We start from the raw sequence: 23,165 nt of genomic DNA on the forward strand, positions 1-23,165 counted from the left end.
GACTCTACAAATATTGCAACCCCAAACTTGACATCCAATATTTATGATTATGATAATAATGATTAGTGTACACTAAGATTGAAATGATTTATGATATTTTGAATTTATATTATTATGTTTCTAAATATTATATTTTACTTGTATATTATAATTTATATTATTATATATATTTTATAAAGATATGACATTTTTAATATTTTTATTCACATTTTGTTATATATCATTTGTTTTATTTTTAAATTAATTTAGCATCACTTTTAACATATTAGAATGGTTAAGAACACATGTTTTCTTTCACAATGTTACACTATTAATATATTATTTTTCGTATCTCTCTCAATGTAGTTTTCTCCAAATATATAAAAATGTATTGTGATATTATGGTAGTTACACATTTTACACTTTTTTCATGTGTAATTAAAAACAAAATTATTCATGCATTTACATCCTCACTCAAACACCACACACTCACTTGGGAATCATAGTGGACTACATAGTATCACATATATGGAAGTCATATTCCATATATTCACTTACATTTCCACAAGCGTTACTTTCATATATAGAAGCTTGCATATCTATGTGCATATACAATAGTTGCACATATATGGAAGGTGACTTTCATATATTCATATATGCGCGACTTCTATATATGCACATAAATATGGAAGTATGCATATACAGAAGTCATACATATGTGGAAATGCAACAAGTGCATATAGGAAAATCGACTTATATATATATGTGCTTGTATATCTATGTGCATATACAAAAATTTCACATAAATAAGCCATGTTTTATATATTGACACTTATGTAAATACACATAGATATGCATGCACGTATATAGAAGTTGATTTTCATAAATGCAATTGAATTTCCACATATGTGTGACCTCCATATATGCATGCTTCCATATCTATGTACATATATAAAAGTTGCACATATACATAATCCATATTTGGTGTATGTGAAACTTTTATATATACATGTAGATGTGCAAGCACACATATAGAAGTTCAATTTCCTATATGCACTTGCAATTTTTGCATAACATCTATGTGCATATATGGAAGCCATCTTCCGTATATGCATAGATTCTATATATGCACATAGATATGGAAGCATGCATATATGAAAGTCACACATATGTGAAATTCATCTTCCATATATGCATGCTTCCATATTTATGTATATATATAGAAATTGCACATATACAAAAGCAATCTTCTGTATATGTGAAATTTCTATATATGCACATAGATATGGAAATGTGCATATATAGAAGTCACACATATGTAGAAATAAATTCACATGATTAAAATTAACCATTTTTTCCACTTTATTTTATGATTGTATGTTGAGTGATTTCCTTTCCATTGATTTTAAAGGGGGAGAGAAATATTATCCATAAGTGAGAACAACATCAGTTGGTTTGGTAATGAGGTAGTTGGTGGCTATGGTTGTCATCGATGCCAACACAACAATTCCTTAATGTCAACCACGTCCATCAGCTACCTCATTACTAAACCAATTGATGATGCTCCCACTTGCAGTTGATATTTCTCTTCTGCTTTGATATAAATGGAAAATGGCAGCACTACACATATAATCATAAAACAAAGTAGAAGAGAAGGGTTAATTTTAATCATGTGAATTTTTTTTCATATGCATGACTTTTGTATATGCACACTTCCATATCTATGTCTATATATAGAAGTTTCTCATATATATAATTTGTGCATATACATAACCCATCTTCCAAATATGCACAATTTTTGTATATGCATATAGATATGGAAGCATGCATATACGGAAAATGGATTATGCATAAGTGTGACTTCCTATATATGCATGCTTCCATATCTATATGGATATACGTAAATTGTGCATATATGGAAGATGGGTTTCGTATATGCACAACTTATGTATATGTGCAACTTCCATACATAGACATAGATATGGAAGTGTGCATATATAAAACTTGTGCATATACGGAAGATGGATTCTACATATGCGCAACTTCTGTAGATGCAGATAGATATGGAACCGCGCATATGCAAAAGTCATGCATATGCAAAAATGCAAGTGCATTTATCAAAATCGACTTATATACATGTGAATGCATATTTATGTGTATATACATAACTTCACATATATGGAGGATGGCTTCTATATAAGTGTAGTTTCTAGATATGCACACACACACACACATATGTTAGCTCATATATACGAGTCAAATTTCCTATATGCACTTGTCGCATTTTTGCATATGTGTGACTTTTCTATATGCATGCTTACATATCTATGTGCATATATGAAATCCATATTCTATATATGTGCAACTTTTGTATATGCACATAGATATGGAATTTTGCATAGATGGAAGTCACACTATGTGGAAATGCATGTGAATATATGAAATACCATTTTCACATATTTGTGGCTATGTGGTTCTTTATTATGCCCAAGTGAGTGTGTGGTGTTTGAGTGAGGATGTAAATGCAAGAATATGAATGAGTTTATTTTAATCTTATTTGCAAGGGTGCTAGGTTTCTTGGAAAATCTCTTTGTACATAAAATAAAACTCTCCTTCCTATGTGAAGATATCGAGAAAATAATGCAGTTTCCTCCCTCCTTAGCATCAATGGGAAATCTATCTTTAGTCATCTTCCTTTGGACAAGTGGTAGCCTTGATGTTAGCCATGGTACAAAGTACAAAAATTGAAAAGGAAGGCTCAAGTTCCATTTTCATTCGTTTGTTTCCTCCAATGTTGCATGCATGGATATATTGAGTTCTTTTCTCATCATAACAACTATACATTGTACTATGTCACTTGTAAAAATGGCTGAAGTAATTCCAATGAAGGAAACTAAAAATAAAGAGTGAATGTGCATGATTTTGAGACAATATAGTTTGGAATTTAAGCAAAAAATGAAATATATTTCTTTTCCCATTCTTGATAAGCTATGATTTATATGTCAAACAGGATAATCATGGCACTATGGAGGAATAGGGAAGTGAGTCTTGAGAAAAACATTCAAATAATAGGGGATGAAGGATCGAGAGACTCAAAGGATCTCAAAAATGAAGATTTTAGATACTTTTCGAGTGTTGAGGAAGTCATTATGAGAAAGGTCATTTCACTAATATTACCTTTTAGTGTAAATATCTCAATTCATAAGGTATTTCCCTATTCTGCATTCCTTCCAACTTATTGTTCTAATCCTTACATTATTTTGGACAATTTTTTGTGTCAATGTTTTATTTTAGAGAGAAAATTCTACAACAATGATATAATAAAAAATGAAACCCAACAACTTATGGGAAGAGGTTCTAACTAATTCAATCATTACTTGTTGCTCAGAAAGACATCCCTACTAAAATTGTTTTTTCATTTCGTAATGATAGGTTGAGTCACTCATGGAGTTATATGATGGGGGTCAACTTTTATTTTAGAGGACCTATTTTAGGGCTCTGTCCTCCTTTCCAAATTCACTAAAAACACATTGAAAAAATGAATTTGAATTGGGGGAAATAACCCTTTTATAGGAAAAACATATTTTATCCATTGGCCATTACAGGTTCACCATAGCTCCATTTAACAAATTGTTTGCATCATTGCAAAGTTGTCTCTAATCTCTCTAATGGATTTGCCTTTGTTTTGGGTAATTTGAAACTTCATCTAAAAGCCCTTTTTTCTATGAGGTGTCACTTTTCCACCTATTTAAATCGAATCTTTTCATATTTGTCACATGTACTCTGGAACCACTTTCTCTTTACAGGTATCAAATTATATCTCGATTTTTGTCATGAGTAACCACTTTTTACTCATGTTTTGATGGTCCCATATCTACATATACAAAAAAATTGCATATATAGAAGTCATATTTCATATGTGTAGACCTTTGTATATGGATATAGATACAAAAATACTTATATCAAAGTTGACAATGATAAATTGACTTTCATTTCCACATATGTGTGACTTATGTATATGTGTGTTTACATATCTATATGCATATATAAAGTTGCGCATATATCGAGGCTATATTCCATATATGCTCAACTTCCATATATGAACATAAAAATACAAGCACATATATAGAAGTCAACTTTCATATATGCACTTTCATATTTATGCATATGTTTGACTTCCTTGTATGCACAATTCCATATCTATGTGCATATATAAAAGTTGCACATATATGGAAGATGACTTCTTTATATGCACAATTTTTTACATGCACATAGATATGAAAGCACACATATATGAAAGTCACAAATATGTGGAAGTCATCTTCTACACATGCATGTTACCATATTTATGTGCATATACAAAAGTTGTGCATATATGAAAGCCATCTTTTATATATAGATATGTTTTGTACATGAACATAGATATTTAAGCGTGCATACAAAAAAGTCACACGTATGTAAGTGCATATATGAAAGTCGACTTGTATATGTGTGCTTGCATATCTGTGTACGTACATAGAAATCATCTTCTATATGTGTGCACTTTGGTACATGCATATAGATATGCAAGAATATATATATATATATATATATAAAAGTCGAATTTCATAAATAGGCTTTTATTTTTGCATATGTGTGACTTATGTATATGAATGCTTCCATATCTATGTGGATATAATGAAGTTGCATATATGCAAAAAGTGACTTGTGTATATGCGCACTAATGTATATGCACATAGATATGGAAGTGTATATATATGAAAGTCACACATATGTGGTAATCATCCTTCATATATGCATGCTTCTGTATCTCTGTGCATATATGGAAGTTTATGTATATGCACAACTTCCATATAAAAAATCTTTTGTATGTGCACATAGATATGGAAGCATGCATATACAGAAGTTTTTGAACTTGTGCATAAATGGAAGCTTCCATATATGCATATACGAAAGCTTCCAAAATTTGTGCATATACGGAAGCTTCCAAAAGTTGTGCATATGCGAGAGCTTCCGTATATGTACAACATCTAGAAGCTTACATATATGCATAGCTTCTGAAAGCTTCCATATATGCACATTTTTTGGAATATTACTTATATGCACAACATATATGGAAGCTTGCAAAAGTTATGCATATAAGTAAGCTTCTAGAAGTTGTGCATTTATGGAAGCTTCTGCTTTTCGAAGCTTTGGTATATGCATATGAAAATTATTTTGTATATGCACAAATTCTAGGAGCTTCCATATATGCACATATAGAGACTTCCAAAAGTGGTGCATACATGAAAGCTTCTGTATATGCATGATTCCGTACCTATGTGTATATACGTAAGTTGTGCACATAGATATGGAAACATGCATATACTAAAGTCACACATATATAGAAATAAAAGCACATTCATGAGATTTGACTTCTATATATATGTTTGCATATCTATATGCATATACAAAAGTGCACACGTATGGAAAATGACTTTTGAGTATGTGCATATATATGCAAGCACATATATAGTGGTCAAATTATGTATATGCATTTACATTTCTACACCAATGTGACTTTTGTATATGAATTTTTGCATATCTATGTGGATATACAAAAGTTATACATAAAATATTGTAACAATCCTACGTAAAAATCCGTGTAAAAATATATAAGACCACGGTCATGGGACACATATTTCAAGCTAAATGGTGAGAAAAACATCCTAGTCAGTGTTCATTTTGGTTATTATGGCTAAGTAAATTTGCAAGGGAAATGACAAAGGATTTGGAAAGGAAAAATGACATTTTTGGCACATTTATTTACGAAAATAATGGAAATTACGAGAAACGGAAGGTGAAAGGTCACAGGTTGCATGTTACGAGGAAATTGAAGGAAAATAATGTACAATGAAGAAAATAAAGGCCTAATTGATAAAATGGCTTCTGAGGATTAGTTGGAAAGCTTTTTCTTAGGTTTGGTTAGTGTAACCCTTTGTCAGTTTAGTTTTGGAGCTATCTTGTTATTCTCTCTCTCTCTCTCTCTCTCTCACTCTTAGACACTTAGAGTTTTTCTTGGAGCACTTTGGCATTGGATCAAGAAAGGAAAGGAAGGAAAGAGGAAGGAAGGAGCAAGAAAGGAAGAGAAGGATCAAGCAGCTACAATATGATTCTTTGCATGTATCGATTTTCATGTGTGTTTTCCTTGCTAGATTTGACATGCATGGTATTGCATGCGGTTCTTTGCTGACATGGCATGGGTTTTGCTAGTTGTGACATTGTTTTCAGCCTAGCCTTCCCATTTTCGGATAGCCATGGTGTGATGGGGTTCTTATGTTTTGGTTGAGTTGTATTGTCGAATGGATTCAAAATTGAGTGAGGTGGATCTCCAAAAGAAAGAAGACATGGCCAATGATCCCGAAGTAGACTATAGATTGTGTTAAAGCCACTGGCCTAGTGAGCCATGAACCAGACTGTGGATTGTGTTAGAGCCAGGTATTGTATGCTTGAGTGGGCCTATGAATCCTCGATCGGTTAATGACGTTATATACGGTAAATCTTAGAGGTGTTTACCCTTGATTAGGCCTAATAATATTTGCCGGTGAATGGTGAGATATACGGTAAAGCCTAGAGGGTGGAGTCTCAGTTCAAGGCCTAGTGATCTGGTGTGGATTGCGGTAAAGCGTGAGAGACTAGGAGATAGGAAAATTGTGAAATCCAGTGGGATCCATACCTGTTTTGGCATAGGGATCTAGTGGAGATCATGGTAAAGTTTGTTATTACATGTTTATTGTTTGGGTCTAGTGATCTAGTGTGGATTGCGGTAAAGCCTAGTTTCTATTGATGAGGGTGAGGTGGTTTAACCTCAGGATGCCCAGGTTGGTTCTTTTGGTTTGAGTACCACATTCATGCTTTGAATATGGCATGGGGGTGATTGGTTGAAGAGATATTTGTCTCAGCCAATGTATGGTTGGGTGGAATGTGGTAGTCCCATACCAGGTTGGCTTTTGCACTCATTAATAAGAGGTTCTTTCCTTGGTATCTTATGTGTAAATGTATTGGTTTATATGTGGATTCTATGGATGATGTATACTTGATATTTCTAGTGTTATTATGCTGGTTATAAGCATGTATTATGACAATTGATAATGTATGGCAGTCCTCATGTTTTGGTTCGTAAATGAATAAGCAATGTATCTATGACCTAATATATGATAATGCAGCAAGTGATATAAGGGAAGAATGCTTCTTAGCGATTATGAGATAAATATGATACCCCTATGCTCAGATATAAGCTATGCATATGCGTAAGCTTCTAGAAGTTGTACATATATGGAAGATCTCATATATGCACAACTTTTGGAAGCTTTCGTATTTGCACAACTTCCAGAAGCTTCTATATATGCATAGGTTTTGAAAACTTCTATATATGCATGCTTCCATATCTATGTGCATATACAAAAACTTTTGTATATGCAAGTTACTCATATACAAAAGCTTATGTATATGCACTTATATGTGGAAGAATGCATATATGAAGATGACTTCCACATATGTTCCACTTTCATATACACACACTTCCATATATATGTGCATATACATTAGTGCGAATATAAAAAAGTCATATTTTGTATATATGCAACTTCAATATAAGCACATATATATGTTATAAATTGGGTTTAGATTTGTTGTAGTTTCTTCCAAGGCTCTATAGATATTACAACCCAAAACTTGACATCCAATATTTATGCTTATGTTAATAATGATTAGAGTCCACTAAGATTGAAATGGTTTATGATATTTATAATTTATATTGTTATGTTTCTAAATATTATATTCTACTTGTATATTATAATCTATATTATTATATAAATTATATACATAAGTTTTGCATATACGAAAACTTCTATACATGGAAGGTGTGCATATGGAAGTTATGCATATGTGGAAGCTTGATCTATATGCATATATAGAAGTTGCATATATATAGAGGGAATCTCACATTAAGTTAAACATTTTACAATATATTTTATGTGCAGCTTCTGTATATGCACATTGGTATGCAAGCATGCATATACGAAAGTCACACTTATGCAGAAATGTAAGTGCATATACAAAACATGACTTCTATATGTGTGCTTGCATATCTATACACATACATAATTTTTTTTCCATACATATTGTTGGTGCCATTCCTTGACCTCCTTTTTCCTCTTGAAACACATCGTTTGCCTACCTTTTTCCTTCATACATCTCTTAGACCCCTTGAAATTGATTAGTTAACAGTATTATAGTTGTTAAAATGCATTAGAATTGATTTATGAGTTTTATGTTAAAGAATTAGGGATTTTTGATAAAAAGACTACAAGAAGTTGCAACATCCTGTAATTGGTTTATTGTTTGACATATGGCATGACAGCTAAGCTAGAGCAAAGGGTAGGGATGAAAAATAGAATGTACAAGCATGGACGAACACCTATCCTCCAGCAGAACCAACGCTCCTGAATGTGCGGTCAATGATGGTCAAAGCACAGCATGTTGGCGACAAAAGCAGCAACAGCATAGGGTTCTAAACCGATTTAGTTTTGTTCCTTTTTGGTCTCGGTTCAGAATGGAAACAACTTAAAAACTATGCCATAGCAAAAGCGGCAACAGCCGCGTAACGAATGTACATTCATTCCGAAATGTAAACGTTGTAAAACATATGTAAACACAGTTATGTGTTGTTAGTTAAGGGTTATCATTGTATCGTTTTGGAAAACAAAGCTTTTGAACTTAATACCAAGAACACGGTTGCAGTCACGATTTCGTTATTGCGTTGATTCTATAGTTGCTTGAGCACAGTCTAGTATACCTTTGAAACGCGGATGGGCCCTGCGTGGAACGGGTATACTGCCATTTCATTTCATTTGCAACTTCTGAATATTCAATAGTATGCACAGTGATTAGAGTTTGGTTTATGCTTTCATTGATTTAATTAGAAATTTGTATGAGTAATGTTTATGATGATAGCTTGAAGGATTCATCGCTGAGATCCTTGAATTGTATCCTGTAAGGGATCTGATCTTTCGTTATTTTTAAAAGCATATTCATGAACCCTGTTTCTCATATATTTGAATTTTAAGTGTGCTTATGATTTTAGTATGTTTCAATCTTTCATGAATGATAAACATTGAATGCTGAGTGTTCACTGAATAGGGGTTTTATGCACAACATCCTCGTAAGGGGATTGAAATGTCGGTTTAAGTAATACACAGTGTTTTTAAAATAGGTAGATGAATTGAGTGACCTGAGTGTCCAGGTGATAGGGAGCATACCTCAACCTTCCGTAAGGAAGTTCTGTAACCTACCATCACGAACACTTAGTTAGGAATCCTTTATGTCTATAGATTGTAGACGCATGCCTCGAAGTTTACTGACCCTGGTTGATAATAAATATAGCCTAATCTAGCACCCTAGATAGGACACTACATTTTGGCACCATTGCCGAGGAGGCGTAGTTAAAGGATTTAAAAAAAAAATTCAATAAACAAAAACGAGCAAAAACATAGATTTAGAAATCATGTTCATTTATGCCTAGATTTAGAGATAATCAAGGTAGATTCATAAAAACCCCCCATCCAAAAATTAACCTATCATTAGGAGCAGACTCTTTAGGAAATACAACACAAGCTGAGGAAGTCACCATACAAGCATTAGAGGATAAACAAAAGTCAGGGCAAAGACTTACTCTCATCGAAAGGCAAACTTTATTAGCACATAAATCGCAGAAGAAACACTTTCCTAGATCCTCTATACAAGGAGAAAGTAGCACAGTGACCAAACAATCTTTCTTTAATTTTCTCTTTAAAACAAGTGACACTGACACAGAGGAACCTATTAAAATGGCTGAGGAAGGAGATGGATCAGTACCAAATCAAGGACGAGGAGATGAAGAGGAGTCAACCTTTAAGTTTCCTATACATGAACCACAAGAAGATGATGAGATCAAAATGAAAAACATACCTCCATCCGTGCTACCAAACTTTTATGGTATGGCTTCAGAAGACCCAGACTCATTCTTGTTCGAGTTTGACATTGTATGTCGAACATACAGTTACACAGATGATGCCCATAGGCTTAGACTCTTCCCAGCAACATTAAAGACATCAGCCTTAAGATGGTTCATGAGGCTTGGTGAGCATGCGATAATCGATTGGGATGGCATGAGAAGGATATTTCTAAAGAAATATCAACCTTATTGTAGATCCAAAGATTCCAAAGATGATATCTTTAGAATGAGCCAACAAGAGGATGAAACCTTAGAGGAATACTTAGAACGGTTTGTCTACAACTTACAAAAATCCAAACACCGAACTATGCCTCTTGATTTAATTCGCACAATATTCTTGAAAGGTATCCGAGAGGAATACATGGATGATCTTAATTTGATGGGCAAAGGTGACATTTCTACCTTACCTTTTGAAGAAATCGCTGAATTATGTGAAAAGTTTTCAAGAAGTAAAGCTAAAATTGGAAAAAGAACCCTGTCATCCAAAGTCACAAAATCTGCTTCAGCAAGTGTCACAAGGGATGAAATAGGGAATCTGTTAGAAGAATTTAAAACAGATCTGTTAAGCACCTTAGGGAACCAAATTGAGACTCTAAAAGCTAAGAAAAAACAAGAAGATAAAGATCAGATAATGGCTATCTTTTTCCCAAAATGCCGGAAGAAACATGCCTTAAAAGACTGCCCATTAGAAAACATCCAAGTTTGTGCCTTCTGTACTGAAAATCATGGTATATTTAATTGTCCTAAAGTTAAGGTTTTGCAGAACTGTAATATGGCAGCTAATGCAGAGATGGAAAATGTGTATTACATGGGCACAAAGAGACCATGGCAGCCAAGACCAGCACCTCAAGGTATGTTTCCAAATCAAAATTTGCAATTTCCTGTAAATGATCAAATGTATGCTCAGAATTCATGGAATGTACCCATGCCATGGCAGCACCAAAATCACCCACAGCAACAATGGAGACCATCTCAACAGTACTCTCAATCATATCATACATATCCTCAATCATACCAACCATATCCGCAGCCATATCAACAATATCATCAGCCATACTCATCACATCCTTAACCATATCAGCAGTATCCTCAGCAGCAAGTTGTTTACCAACCTCAACCTACTCAACAAGCACTGCTTGCTCCTCCATCAATAAATCCACCACAACTGCAATTTCCATCTAACTCACAACCTCCCAGACCAACTCAAATTCCTGCTCAAACTGTCCCAAATCCAAATAACAGAGCAGAGAGGCCAGCCTACAATGTAGAAGAGGGAACCTCATATCCCACACTACCCTTGCAAAATATCAACTTGAGGTCTGGTAAGGTACTCCACAAAGATTCTCCAATAATTGGTAAACAAGAAGAAAACACAGAAAATGAAAACGAAATGACAAATCAAAGAAAACTAAACGATGATACCAAAGATAAGCAAATGCAACCATTCCATCCACCTTTTCCAGACCGATTGGTCCAAATGAAACTTCCAATGTCTATACCACAGTTTGATGTTTTAGATGAGCTCAAGAATGTCTATATAAAAATTCCGCTACTGCAAGCCATAAAAGACATTCCCATATATACTAAAGCAATCAGAGAAATGTGCCTTAAGAAGCCCACTAGGAAAAGGATTGATCCACAAACCATTCATGTTATAGGACATTTAGCTGGCCTTATGACAAATACCATCCCAATGGAGAAGTATGTTGATCCTGGTATCCCCAGAGATACTACAATCATTAACAACATATAGATCCCAAACACTTTAATAGATCTTGGGGCCGCAATAAATGTCATGACTCTTGAAACCATGAGAACACTCCAGCTTATAAATTTGCAACACACAACGATTGTTCTAGAACTAGTTGATAGGTCTAAATTGATTCCTGAAGGGATTTTGGAGGACATAATTGTTTCACTAGACTCTTGGGAGTACCCAGTGGACTTCTTAGTTCTTCAACCCAAATCCAATTTAGGAGGGCACCCTATCATTCTTGGTAGACCATGGTTAGCGACTGTTGATGCATTCATAGGATGTCGATCGGGCAACATGATCATTTCACGAGGAATTGAAAGAAAACAACTCACTCTTTATCCATCGGCACAATCGCCAGCAGTAACACACAATTTATGGCTTGATGATAAATACAATGATAAAGAAGAAGTACAATCTGTTTTTAGCATCGACCAAATCTATGATTTCCAAGAACAAAATAATAATGATTTGGTAGAATTGTTCCTTTCTCAACCTAATATTTCCGAAAATTTGAGAAACGACTAATATCATGCTGCAGATGTGCTTTTAGCCCAAATTTTTCAAGAAACATGCACCATTCAATCTTTGCAAACCACATTTCATGATATTTTTCCAGTTCAATCCATCACAAACACACAGAGTCAGATCATAGAGATTAGTCCAGGGAAAACTCTGAACATTGGCAATCACCTAGACTCATCTCAGCAAGAGAAATTGACTCAACTATTGAGAAAATACCAGAAAGCATTTGCTTGGGACTACACCGATATGCATGGGATTCACCCCGACACATGCACTCACCATATTTATACAGATAGTACTATCAAACCAGTGAGGCAATCGCAGAGAAGAATGAACCCCATGCTCCAGGATATTGTCAGAGAAGAATTGCAAAAACTGTTGAGAGTCAATTTTATATATCCTATTTCTGATAGTCAGTGGGTATCCCCATTGGTTATAGTGCCCAAGAAAAATGGTAAGTGGCGCATTTGTGTTGATTACAGACAATTGAACAAAGCAACGCTCAAAGATTATTTCCCACTACCATTTATTGACCAAGTGTTAGACACATTAGCTGGGAAATCATCATTCTCTTTTCTTGATGGTTTCAGTGGCTACAACCAGATCAGGATAGCCTCAGAAGACCAGGACAAAACCACATTCACCTGTCCTTGGGGCACTTATGCTTATAATGTTTTTCCATTTGGACTTTGCAATGCTCCAGCTACATTTCAGAGAGCTGTATTAGCTATTTTCGCTGATTTAGTTCATGATTGTGTTGAAGTTTACATGGATGATTTTTCAGTGTACGGAAATTCATTTGAACATGCATTAGAGAACCTTGAAAGAGTTTTGAAAAGATGTATTGAAGCCAATCTATCCCTGAGCAATGAAAAGTGCTTTATGATGTTAAACGAAGGGATAGTATTAGGCCACTATATTTCTTTTCAAGGCATCAAAGTTGACCCAGCAAAAATCTAGATCATTGTTGATTTGCCAATTCCAAAGAATCAAAGAGAGGTAAGAAGTTTCCTTGGGTATGCAAGCTATTATAGAAGGTTTATTGAACATTTTAGTAAAATAGCTTTACCTTTGTTTAAGCTTCTAACCAAATATGTACTTTTCAATTGGAATGAGAACTGCCAGCAAGCATTTGAAGCACTCAAAAAGAAGTTATCAACCGCACCAGTCTTAAGGGGGCCTAACTGGAGCCTACCATTTCATATCTTTACAGATGCATCTAACACTGCAGTAGGTGCCTCATTAGGCCAAAAAGAGGAATCTTGTAATTATGCCATTTATTTCATTAGCAAAAATCTAACACCTGCAGAATCAAACTGCACAGTCACAGAAAAGGAAACACTTGCCATCATATATGCTGTGAATAAATTCCGACATTATATAATTGGTTATGAAGTCTTTGTACATACTGATCATTCTGCCATTAGACATTTAATGAATAAACCAATAACTAGTGGCAGAGTTACCAGATGGTTATTATTGTTACAGGAATTTAACATCACAGTGTTAGATAGACCAGGTAAAGAGAATTAGGTGGCAGATTTTCTTTCTAGACTACAAAATCCAGGTGAGGTTGTTCCGGTTGAAGATTCTTTCCCAGATGAAAATTTATTTGCAATTTCCATAGTGAATCCTTGGTATGCTGACTTGGCCAATTATTTGTCTACAGGAAGGACACCTCCATACTTTACTCCAAAGGAAAAGAAGAGACTAGTCAAACAAAGTGCTCGATACTCATGGATTAATGGCGATTTATTTTACACTGGTTATGATATGATTATTAGACGATGTGTAAGAAATGATGAGATAATTGATATTTTAAAATCTTGCCATGATGAACCGTGTGGTGGGCATTTTGCAGCTAAGCGAACATCATTCAAAATTCTTAGCCTTGGATACTACTGGCCATCCATTTTTAAGGATTCCAAGAGGTACGTGAAGAGTTGTGATAGCTGCCAAAGAATGGGCAGGCCAACAGCTACAGATGAGATGCCACTTCAGCCCCAAGTTCACCTAGAGCCATTTGAAAAATGGGCTCTAGACTTTATAGGACCTATTAACCCAACCTCCAATGGTAAGAAGTACATCTTAGTATGTACTGATTACGTCACAAAGTGGGCTGAGGCAAAAGCACTAGTTAGAGCCACCGAACAAACAATGGTAAATTTCCTTTTTGAAGAGATTTTTGTAAGGTATGGAGTACCAAGGGAAATAGTGACTGATCAAGGTACTCAATTTACTTCAAAGTTAGTGAAGGACATCATAGCCAAATACCAAATCAAGCACAGAAGAAGTACACCTTACCATCCACAGGCCAATGGGCAGGTGGAATCCACAAACAAAACTTTGGAAGGGATCATCACTAAAACTGTGGCAATGAACAGAAAGAATTGGGAAGAGAAGCTCAAAGATGCACTCTGGGCTTACAGAATTACGTGGAAGAATACTACAGGATTTACACCATATCAGTTGGTGTATGGCAAAGAGGTAATGCTTCCTATTGAGTTTCAAATACATACTTTTAAACTGGCTGCAGATTTGCAAATTGACCTGGACCAAGCACAACAAGAAAGAATTCAGCAGTTGAACCAGCTGGATGAAATGAGGCAGCAAGCAGAGGAAACCACAATCCTCATGCAAAAACAAATGAAGTAGTGGCATGATGCACATATCAAGAAGAAGCAGTTCAAGGAAGGAGACTGGGCTTTACTTTTTGACTCTAAATTCAGAGATCATAAAGCCAAGTTTACCACACATTGGATGGGCCCATACCAAATTATTCAGGCTTACGACAATGGTTCAGTCAAGCTCAAAACTATTGATGGAGAAGGTCATTCCTTTACTGTCAATGGTCATCGCCTGAAACTTTACACTAAGCCCATCAGCAAGAAAAATTTTCTCCAAACAGTATCTCAACAAAGAGAGGTTGAGATACTGCAGCCTCCAGCTGCAGTATCCCTGCCTTAGTTCATTTCATTTCAATTTAGAAATTCAAAAGAAATTTAAAACAAAAAAACAAAACAAAATCTAAAACAAAAAAAAAAAAACAACAAAAAAAAATAATAAAAATGGGTTAGATGTGAAAACCAGACTCTGGCACACTCTAACCCCGAATTCTTACTTGAAAACCAATTCGTTGGCGGGTAAGAATTCCTTTTCTTTTGTTTCCTGTTTGATTTATCAACTGAATAATGACTTGAGGACAAGTCAAAACTTTAGTGGGGGAGAGAAGCATCAGCATTTTGTCTCCCCATTGTAAATTCTTAAAGATTTCTTATCTCATCTCCTCACTGTAAATTTCCAAAGAAGTTTGTTTCAACACTCCAGATTTCAATAAAGAAGTTGTTTTGTCATTGTTTTATCTCAGAGGGACCTGGTTAAAAACATTATGCAGGGGGACCTGTTCTGTCCAGAAGACCATGTTACCAACACCAGCAGTAATGGGACCTGTTTAAGACACATAAAAGGGACCTGTTAAGAGACTGTTACTTCAAGATTACTTCAACAAAGCTTCATCAAGTTTCAACAAGGATCCACAGGTTGCTGGGCACCAAGACTTCATCAAATACCAAAGATCAAGGAACCTGTATACATATAATTCTTTTTCCAGATTTCAAAGAAGCTGCATGAACATTTTCCAGATCTCAGAGGGACCTGTTGCATTCGAATCTATCTCAAGGGACCTATTATGAACAACAAAGAATAGTCAAAAGAGACTAGTCCTACCTAGCATGCCAATGCAACGCTTGAACAACCAACAAAAGTGTAATGTATTCTTTATTCTTAACATTTAAATTCTTAGATTAATTTTTAATGTTAAATTTAATAACTGTGACTACTACGATCAATTTCAGAGACACCTCCATACCTATCACTCTTTATCCTATTGTTAATCCCTATCATCCTCCAATACTCCAACCCATCTCATACTTATATGATTTTGTTAATCCCCTCTCATATCACCTTTTCAATCTCTGTTACTAACCAATTAGACCCTACAGCCATCCCAACATTTCTATTTGGCCGGGTACCAATAGAAGTAGGACACGTGGTGAATTGTTTGGAAACCAAATGTTATGCGGGCTTGTTCATTATGTTTGAAACGGCCGAATTATGATTTAACCACCCGACGAAGCCAAATGATGCAAACAACTACCTGAAATCATATCCCAGTACTTCATATATGCTTCTAGCGCTTCTATGATGGCATCCATACGACCAGTACAACCATTCCTCTGTTTCAAAAGATGAATATGTTATGAATTGAGTTAAGCCGGTTATTTCATTATCATTTTCAGTTGTTCTATGTTAGCATTCGACTCCTGTGACTTCAACAGTAAAGACTGAAAGTAGCAAGCGCCACGAAAGGAAAATGTAGTTAATTGGGTTCGACCTCCATTACAAGACAGTCAATCGAGCATCGCTTGGGTTACTAAAGGAGCTAGTGTTAAAGAGCTGAGGACGCCACCAGGTCAGCAGTATTGGGGCGGAAGACAAAAGGTAACAAATCAAAACTTCTTTGTTGAATTTGCAAAACATAAACAAAGAAGAGTTAGAGCACAACTCTCTGCCAAAATGACCAATAGGGTCGAACCAAGCATATTCGACAGTTCCCAGTATCACGAAGATTGCATTTCAATTCTTAAAGAAATACAGTGGCTGCCCTTTTTAGAGAAATTTCGTGGAAGTAATGAAGAGGTCACCAAACAGTTCACTTTTACATTCAACGCAGAGAAAGCTCTGATAGGTAATTTTTCATTCAGAGTTTCAGAAGACACCATAGCTCAGTCCCTAGGGATCAACCCAGAAGGGGAGAAGTACTTCAAGACAAAGCAATTTAAAGAGAAATCATGGACTCAATTTATGTCCAGATCCAGGGTTTCATCCGTTAATTGGAAGAAAGGCATCCCAAGGAGTTGGATGGTGCATCCCTGGGACAAGATGGTCTATATTATCCAGAAGTTTGTAACTTGTGAAGGCCGCTACAGTATTGTTTACTTGTACCATATCAAGTTACTGTTACATTTGAAAGGGTAGTGTGTTATCAGTCTGCCATACTTCCTCTTGCAAAGCCTAACCAAAATGTCGAAGACCATCCAAAAGCAGAAAGGTAACAAAGACAAGAGCTTATATCACTTTGGGCTAATTAAAATTCTTATTGAGTATGAATTACAGAGAAGAGGGAAAACGTGGAAGGAGTTCTTGGCTGCTAACCAAATTAAAGACGAAGAGGACAAGGAAGAACCACAGGAAAACTCAGGATTTATGAATGATATCGATGAAGAAATTCCTATACACAAAGCAAGCAAGGTGCCTCCACCTGTTAGCAGTATAAGGACGAGGAAAATGAGAAAAGAGGATGCTCAGAAAGCAGAGCAAGATAAAATTTTTACCACCTATTCAAGAAGAACCAGGAGAACATCAAAGGCCCAGCTACAAGAAGACCAACCTGAATCAAATGCACCTATGCCGATGGATATTGAAAATAGTGCCCACTCACAACCTGGACCAGGAGCTGAGATGGAGGTTGAAAGCAATAACAGGCAAGAAAAAGATTCACCACCTGCCATAAAGAAACAGAAGAAACTGGAGAAGCAAATTGAGAAGTTAAAGGAAGAACTAATGGAGGCCAATATGCTGGAAAAAGTTATCAAGAAAGAAAATGAAATGCTCAGAGCACGGAGTAAAGAGACTCAACAGAAAATTGAAAAGTTAAGGGAACAAATTAAGGAACTTGAAGCTGAACAAACATATATTTGTAAGTGGGCCACTAAATGGTACAACCAAAAGAAGGTCCTCAAGGAAAAGTACAAGAGTTTAAAGCATGAGCTCCATGGTCAGAAAGATGCCCAGGTGAAGAAGAATGTGGATACATTGTTGAAGGTAGCAGAGGTACAGGCAGGGACAGAGTTCAGAGGAAGCACATTGGGGTTAGCATGAGGTCATGCTAATTCATTAAGTCAGGGAGAGATGTTGGTACCATTCCTTGATCTCCTTTTTCCTCTTGAAACACATCGTTTGCCTACCTTTTTCCTTCATACATCTCTTAGACCCCTTGAAATTGATTAGTTAACAGTATTATAGTTGTTAAAATGCATTAGAATTGATTTATGAGTTTTATGTTAAAGAATTAGGGATTTTTTATAAAAAGACTATAGGAAGTTGCAACATCCTGTAATTGGTTTATTGTTTGACATATGGCATGACAACTAAGCTAGAGCAAAGGGTAGGGATGAAAAATAGAATGTACAAGCATGGACGAACACCTATCCTCCAGCAGAACCAACGCTCCTGAATGCGCGGTCAATGATGGTCAAAGAACAACATGTTGGCGACAAAAGCAGCAACAGCATAGGGTTCTAAACCGATTTAGTTTTGTTCCTTTTTGGAATCGGTTCAGAATGGAAACAACTTAAAAACTATGCCATAGCAAAAGCGGCAACAACCGCGTAACGAATGTACATTCATTCCGAAATGTAAATGTTGTAAAACATATGTAAACAGAGTTACGTGTTGTTAGTTAAGGGTTATCATTGTATCGTTTTGGAAAACAGAGCTTTTGAACTTAATACCAAGAACACGGTTGTAGTCACGATTCTGTTATTGCGTTGATTCTATAGTTGCTTGAGCATAGTCCAGTATACCTTTGAAACGCGGACGGGCCCTGCGTGGAACGGGTATACTGCCATTTCATTTCATTTGCAACTTCTGAATATTCAATAGTATGCACAGTGATTAGAGTTTGGTTTATGCTTTCATTGATTTAATTAGAAATTTGTATGAGTAATGTTTATGATGATAGCTTGAAGGATTCATCGTTGATATCGTTGAATTGTATCCTGTAAGGGATCTGATCTTTCGTTATTTTTAAAAGCATATTCATGAAACCTGTTTCTCATATATTTGAATTTTAAGTGTGCTTATGATTTTAGTATGTTTCAATCTTTCATGAATGATAAACATTGAATGCTGAGTGTTCACTGAATAGGGGTTTTATGCACAGCATCCTCGTAAGGGGATTGAAATCTTGGTTTAAGTAATACACAGTGTTTTTAAAATAGGTAGATGAATTGAGTGACCTGAGTGTCCAGGTGATAGGGAGCATACCTCAACCTTCTGTAAGGAAGTTCTGTAACCTACCATCACGAACACTTAGTTAGGAATCCTTTATGTCTATAGATTGTAGACGCATACCTCGAAGTTTACTGACCCTGGTCGATAATAAATATAGCCTAATCTAGCACCCTAGATAGGACACTACACATATTCACTTTTATATATGCATATAAATATGCAAGCACATATATAGAAGTCAAATTTCATGAATATGTTTTTATTTCTATATATGTGTCACTTATGCGTATGCATGTTTCCATATCTATGTGCATATATAGAAGTTTCACATATACGAAATATGACTTTTGTATATGCGCACTTATGTACATGCACATAGATATAGAATTGTATATATATGAAAGTCACATAATATGTGGAATCCATCTTTCATATATGCATGTTTCTATATCTATGTGGATATATAGAATTTGTGCATTTATGGAAGCTTTCGAAAGCTGTGCATGTACAAAAGCTTCTAGAGGTTTTGCATATATGAAAGCTTCCCTATATGCACAACTTCCATATTCACAACTTCCATGTACGAAAGCTTTGTTATATGCACACAACACAACTTATGTATGTACACAGGTATGGACACATGCATATACAAAAGCTTCCATATATGCACCACTTTTGGAATTCGTTATATGTGCATATATGGAAGCTCTCGGAAGTTTTGTATATACGAAATAATTTACATGTGCATATATCAAAGCTTCCAAAAGTTGTACATATACAAAACCTTCTAGAAGTTTCGCATATACACAAGATTTTGTATATGCACAACTTCTAGAATCTTTGGTATATGCACAATGTCTAGAATCTTCCATATATGTTTCATAAACAGAAGCTTCCGGAAGTTGTGAATATACGGAATCTTCCAAAATCTATGAATATACATAAGCTTCTAGAATTTGTACATATACAGAAGTTCTCATATACGCTGAGCTTTTGGAAGCTTCCATATATGCATAGCTTCCAGAAGCTCTCGTATATGCATCTATGAAAACTTCAATATATGCACAAGTTCTAAAAACTTATGTATATGCATGCTTCCATATCTATGTGCATATACAAAAGCTTTCGTATATGGAAGCTATGCATATACAAAAGATTTTGTGTATGCACATAATTACGGAATCATTAATATAGAAAAGATAGCTCCCACATATGTTCAACTTTCATATACATACACTTCTATATCTATGTGCATATACATTAGTCCACATATATAGAAATCATCTTTTGTATATATGCAACTTCGATATAAGCACATAGATATGGAAGCATGCATATACAAAAGTCGCACATTCAAAAATAAAAGCACATTTATGAAATTTTACTTCTATATCTATATATATATATATATATATATATATACTTGCATATGTATATATATGTACAAAAGTGCACAGATATGGAATATGGTTTCTATGTATGTACATAGATATGCAAGCACATATATAGAATTCAACTTTCATATATTCACTTACATTTGTATGACTTTTGTATATGCACACTTACATATCTATGTTCATATACATAAGCCATGCATATATAGAAGATGGCTTCCATATATGTGTGACTTTTGTATATGCACATAGATATGGAAGCATGCATGTATAGAAGATGAATTCCACATATTTGTAACATTCGTATATGTGCGATTTCTTATCTATGTGCATATACAAAAACCAACTTCTATATATGTGCAACTTTTATATATGGACATAGATATGGAAGCGTGCATATACTAAAGTCAAACATAGGCAGAAATATGAAAGTTCATATATAAAAGTCGACTTCAGCATATTTATTTGCATCTTTATGTTCATATACAAAATATGGCCTCTATATATGTGAAAAGTTTATATACGCATATAGATATGGAAGAAAACATATACAGAAGTAACCCATATGCGGTAATGTAAGTGCATTTATGAAATTCAACTTCGATATATGTGTTTTTGTATCTATATCCATACACATAGGTCCACACACATGAAATATGGCTTCTATATATGCACATTTTTTGTATGTGCAGATATGAGACCATCAAAACATGAGTAAAAAGTGGTTACTCACAATAAAAATCGACACACAATTTGATAGGTGCAAAGATAAAGTGGTGTGAGAGTACAAGTGATAAATATGAAGAGATTCAATTTAAATAGGCAAAAAATTCAGAACTCATGGAAAAAGGGGCTTCTAGGTGAAGTTTCAAATTACCCAAAACAAGGGAAAACCCATTAGAGAGATTAGAGAGAGATTTCTAATGAGGCAGAAAAATTGTTAAATGGAACTATGGTGAGCCCATAATGGTCAATTGAAAAATTAGGTTTTTCCTATAAAAGGGGTTTTTCCCCCTATTTAAATTCATTTGTTCATTCTCTTTCTAGTGAATCTGGAGACGAGGAGATAGCCTTAAAATAGACCCTTAAAATGAAAGTTGACCCCCATCATATAACTCCTTGAGTGACTCAACTTGTCATTAGGAATTGCAAAAATAATTTTAGTGGGGATGCCTTTCTAAGAAACAAGTAATGATTGAATTAGTTAGAACTACTTGCCATAGGTTGTTGAGTTTCATTATTTATTGTATAAATCTTGTAGCATGATATTACCAAAATAAACAATTGACTTAACAATTTGTTCAAAATAATGTAAGGATTAGAACAATAACTTGGTAGGAATGTAGAATATGGAAATACCTTATGGATTGAGATACTTACACTGAAATCTAATGTTTATGAATGGAACTTGGTCATAATGGTTTCCTCAACACTCTAAAAGTATCTAGAATCTTTGTTTTGGAGATCCTTTGAGCTCGTTGATTCTTCATTCTCTACTATTTGCATCTTCTTCTCAAGAATCAATGCCCTTTTCCTCCATAGTGCCATGATTATCCTACTTGACATATAAATAATAGCTTCTCAAGAATGGGAAAAGAAATATATTTCAAGTTTTGTTCAAATTCCAATTTATAATGTCTCAAACACATGCACATCCACTCTTTATTTTCAATTTCCTTCATTTGAATTACTTTTTCCAATTTTAGAAGTAACATAGGACAATGTATAGTTGTTATGATGAAAACATACCTCAATATGTCCATCCATGCAACATTTTAGGAAAAAAAAGAATGAAAATGGACCTTGAGCCTTCCTTTTCAATTTGTGTGCTTTGCACCATGGCTAAAATCTAGGCCTCCACCTGTGCAAAGGAAGATGACTAGAGATAGATTTCCCACTGATGCTAAGGAGGGAGGAAACTCCATATTTTCTCGATATCTTCACATAGGAAGGAGAATTTTGTTTTATGTACAAAGAGATTTTCCAAGAAACCTAACACCCTTGCAAATATGATTAAAAGAAACTCATTCATATTCTTGCATTTACATCCTCACTCAAACACCACACACTCACTTGGGCATCATACAAAACCACATAGTCACACATATGTGGAAGTTATATTTCGTATATTCACATGCATTTCTGCATACATGTGGATTCCATCTATACAATATTCCATATCTATGTGCATATACATAAGTTGCACATATACAAAATATGGATTTCGTATATGCGCAACTTCTATATATGCACATAGATATAGAAGTATGCATATACGAAATTCACACATATCCAAAAATGTAGCAAGTGCATATAGGAGATTTCACTCCTATATATGTTCTTTCATATCTATGTGCATATATAGAAACTACACTTATGTAACACCCTGTTAAGAAAAGCTAGGTCT

The 23,165-nt window shown here is 34.8% G+C and overlaps 1 pseudogene; it reads right to left on the bottom strand.

Annotated features, from left to right (window-relative positions):
- Window positions 1-23,165, bottom strand: part of LOC149191207 (GDSL esterase/lipase LTL1-like) — a 131,788-nt pseudogene that overhangs the window by 10,385 nt on the left and 98,238 nt on the right.

Source organism: Pinus tabuliformis, chromosome 3_1 (genome assembly GCF_031772625.1).
Source record: "Pinus tabuliformis cultivar Carrire ecotype Pingquan chromosome 3_1, CPIR1, whole genome shotgun sequence".
NCBI lineage: Eukaryota > Viridiplantae > Streptophyta > Pinopsida > Pinales > Pinaceae > Pinus > Pinus tabuliformis.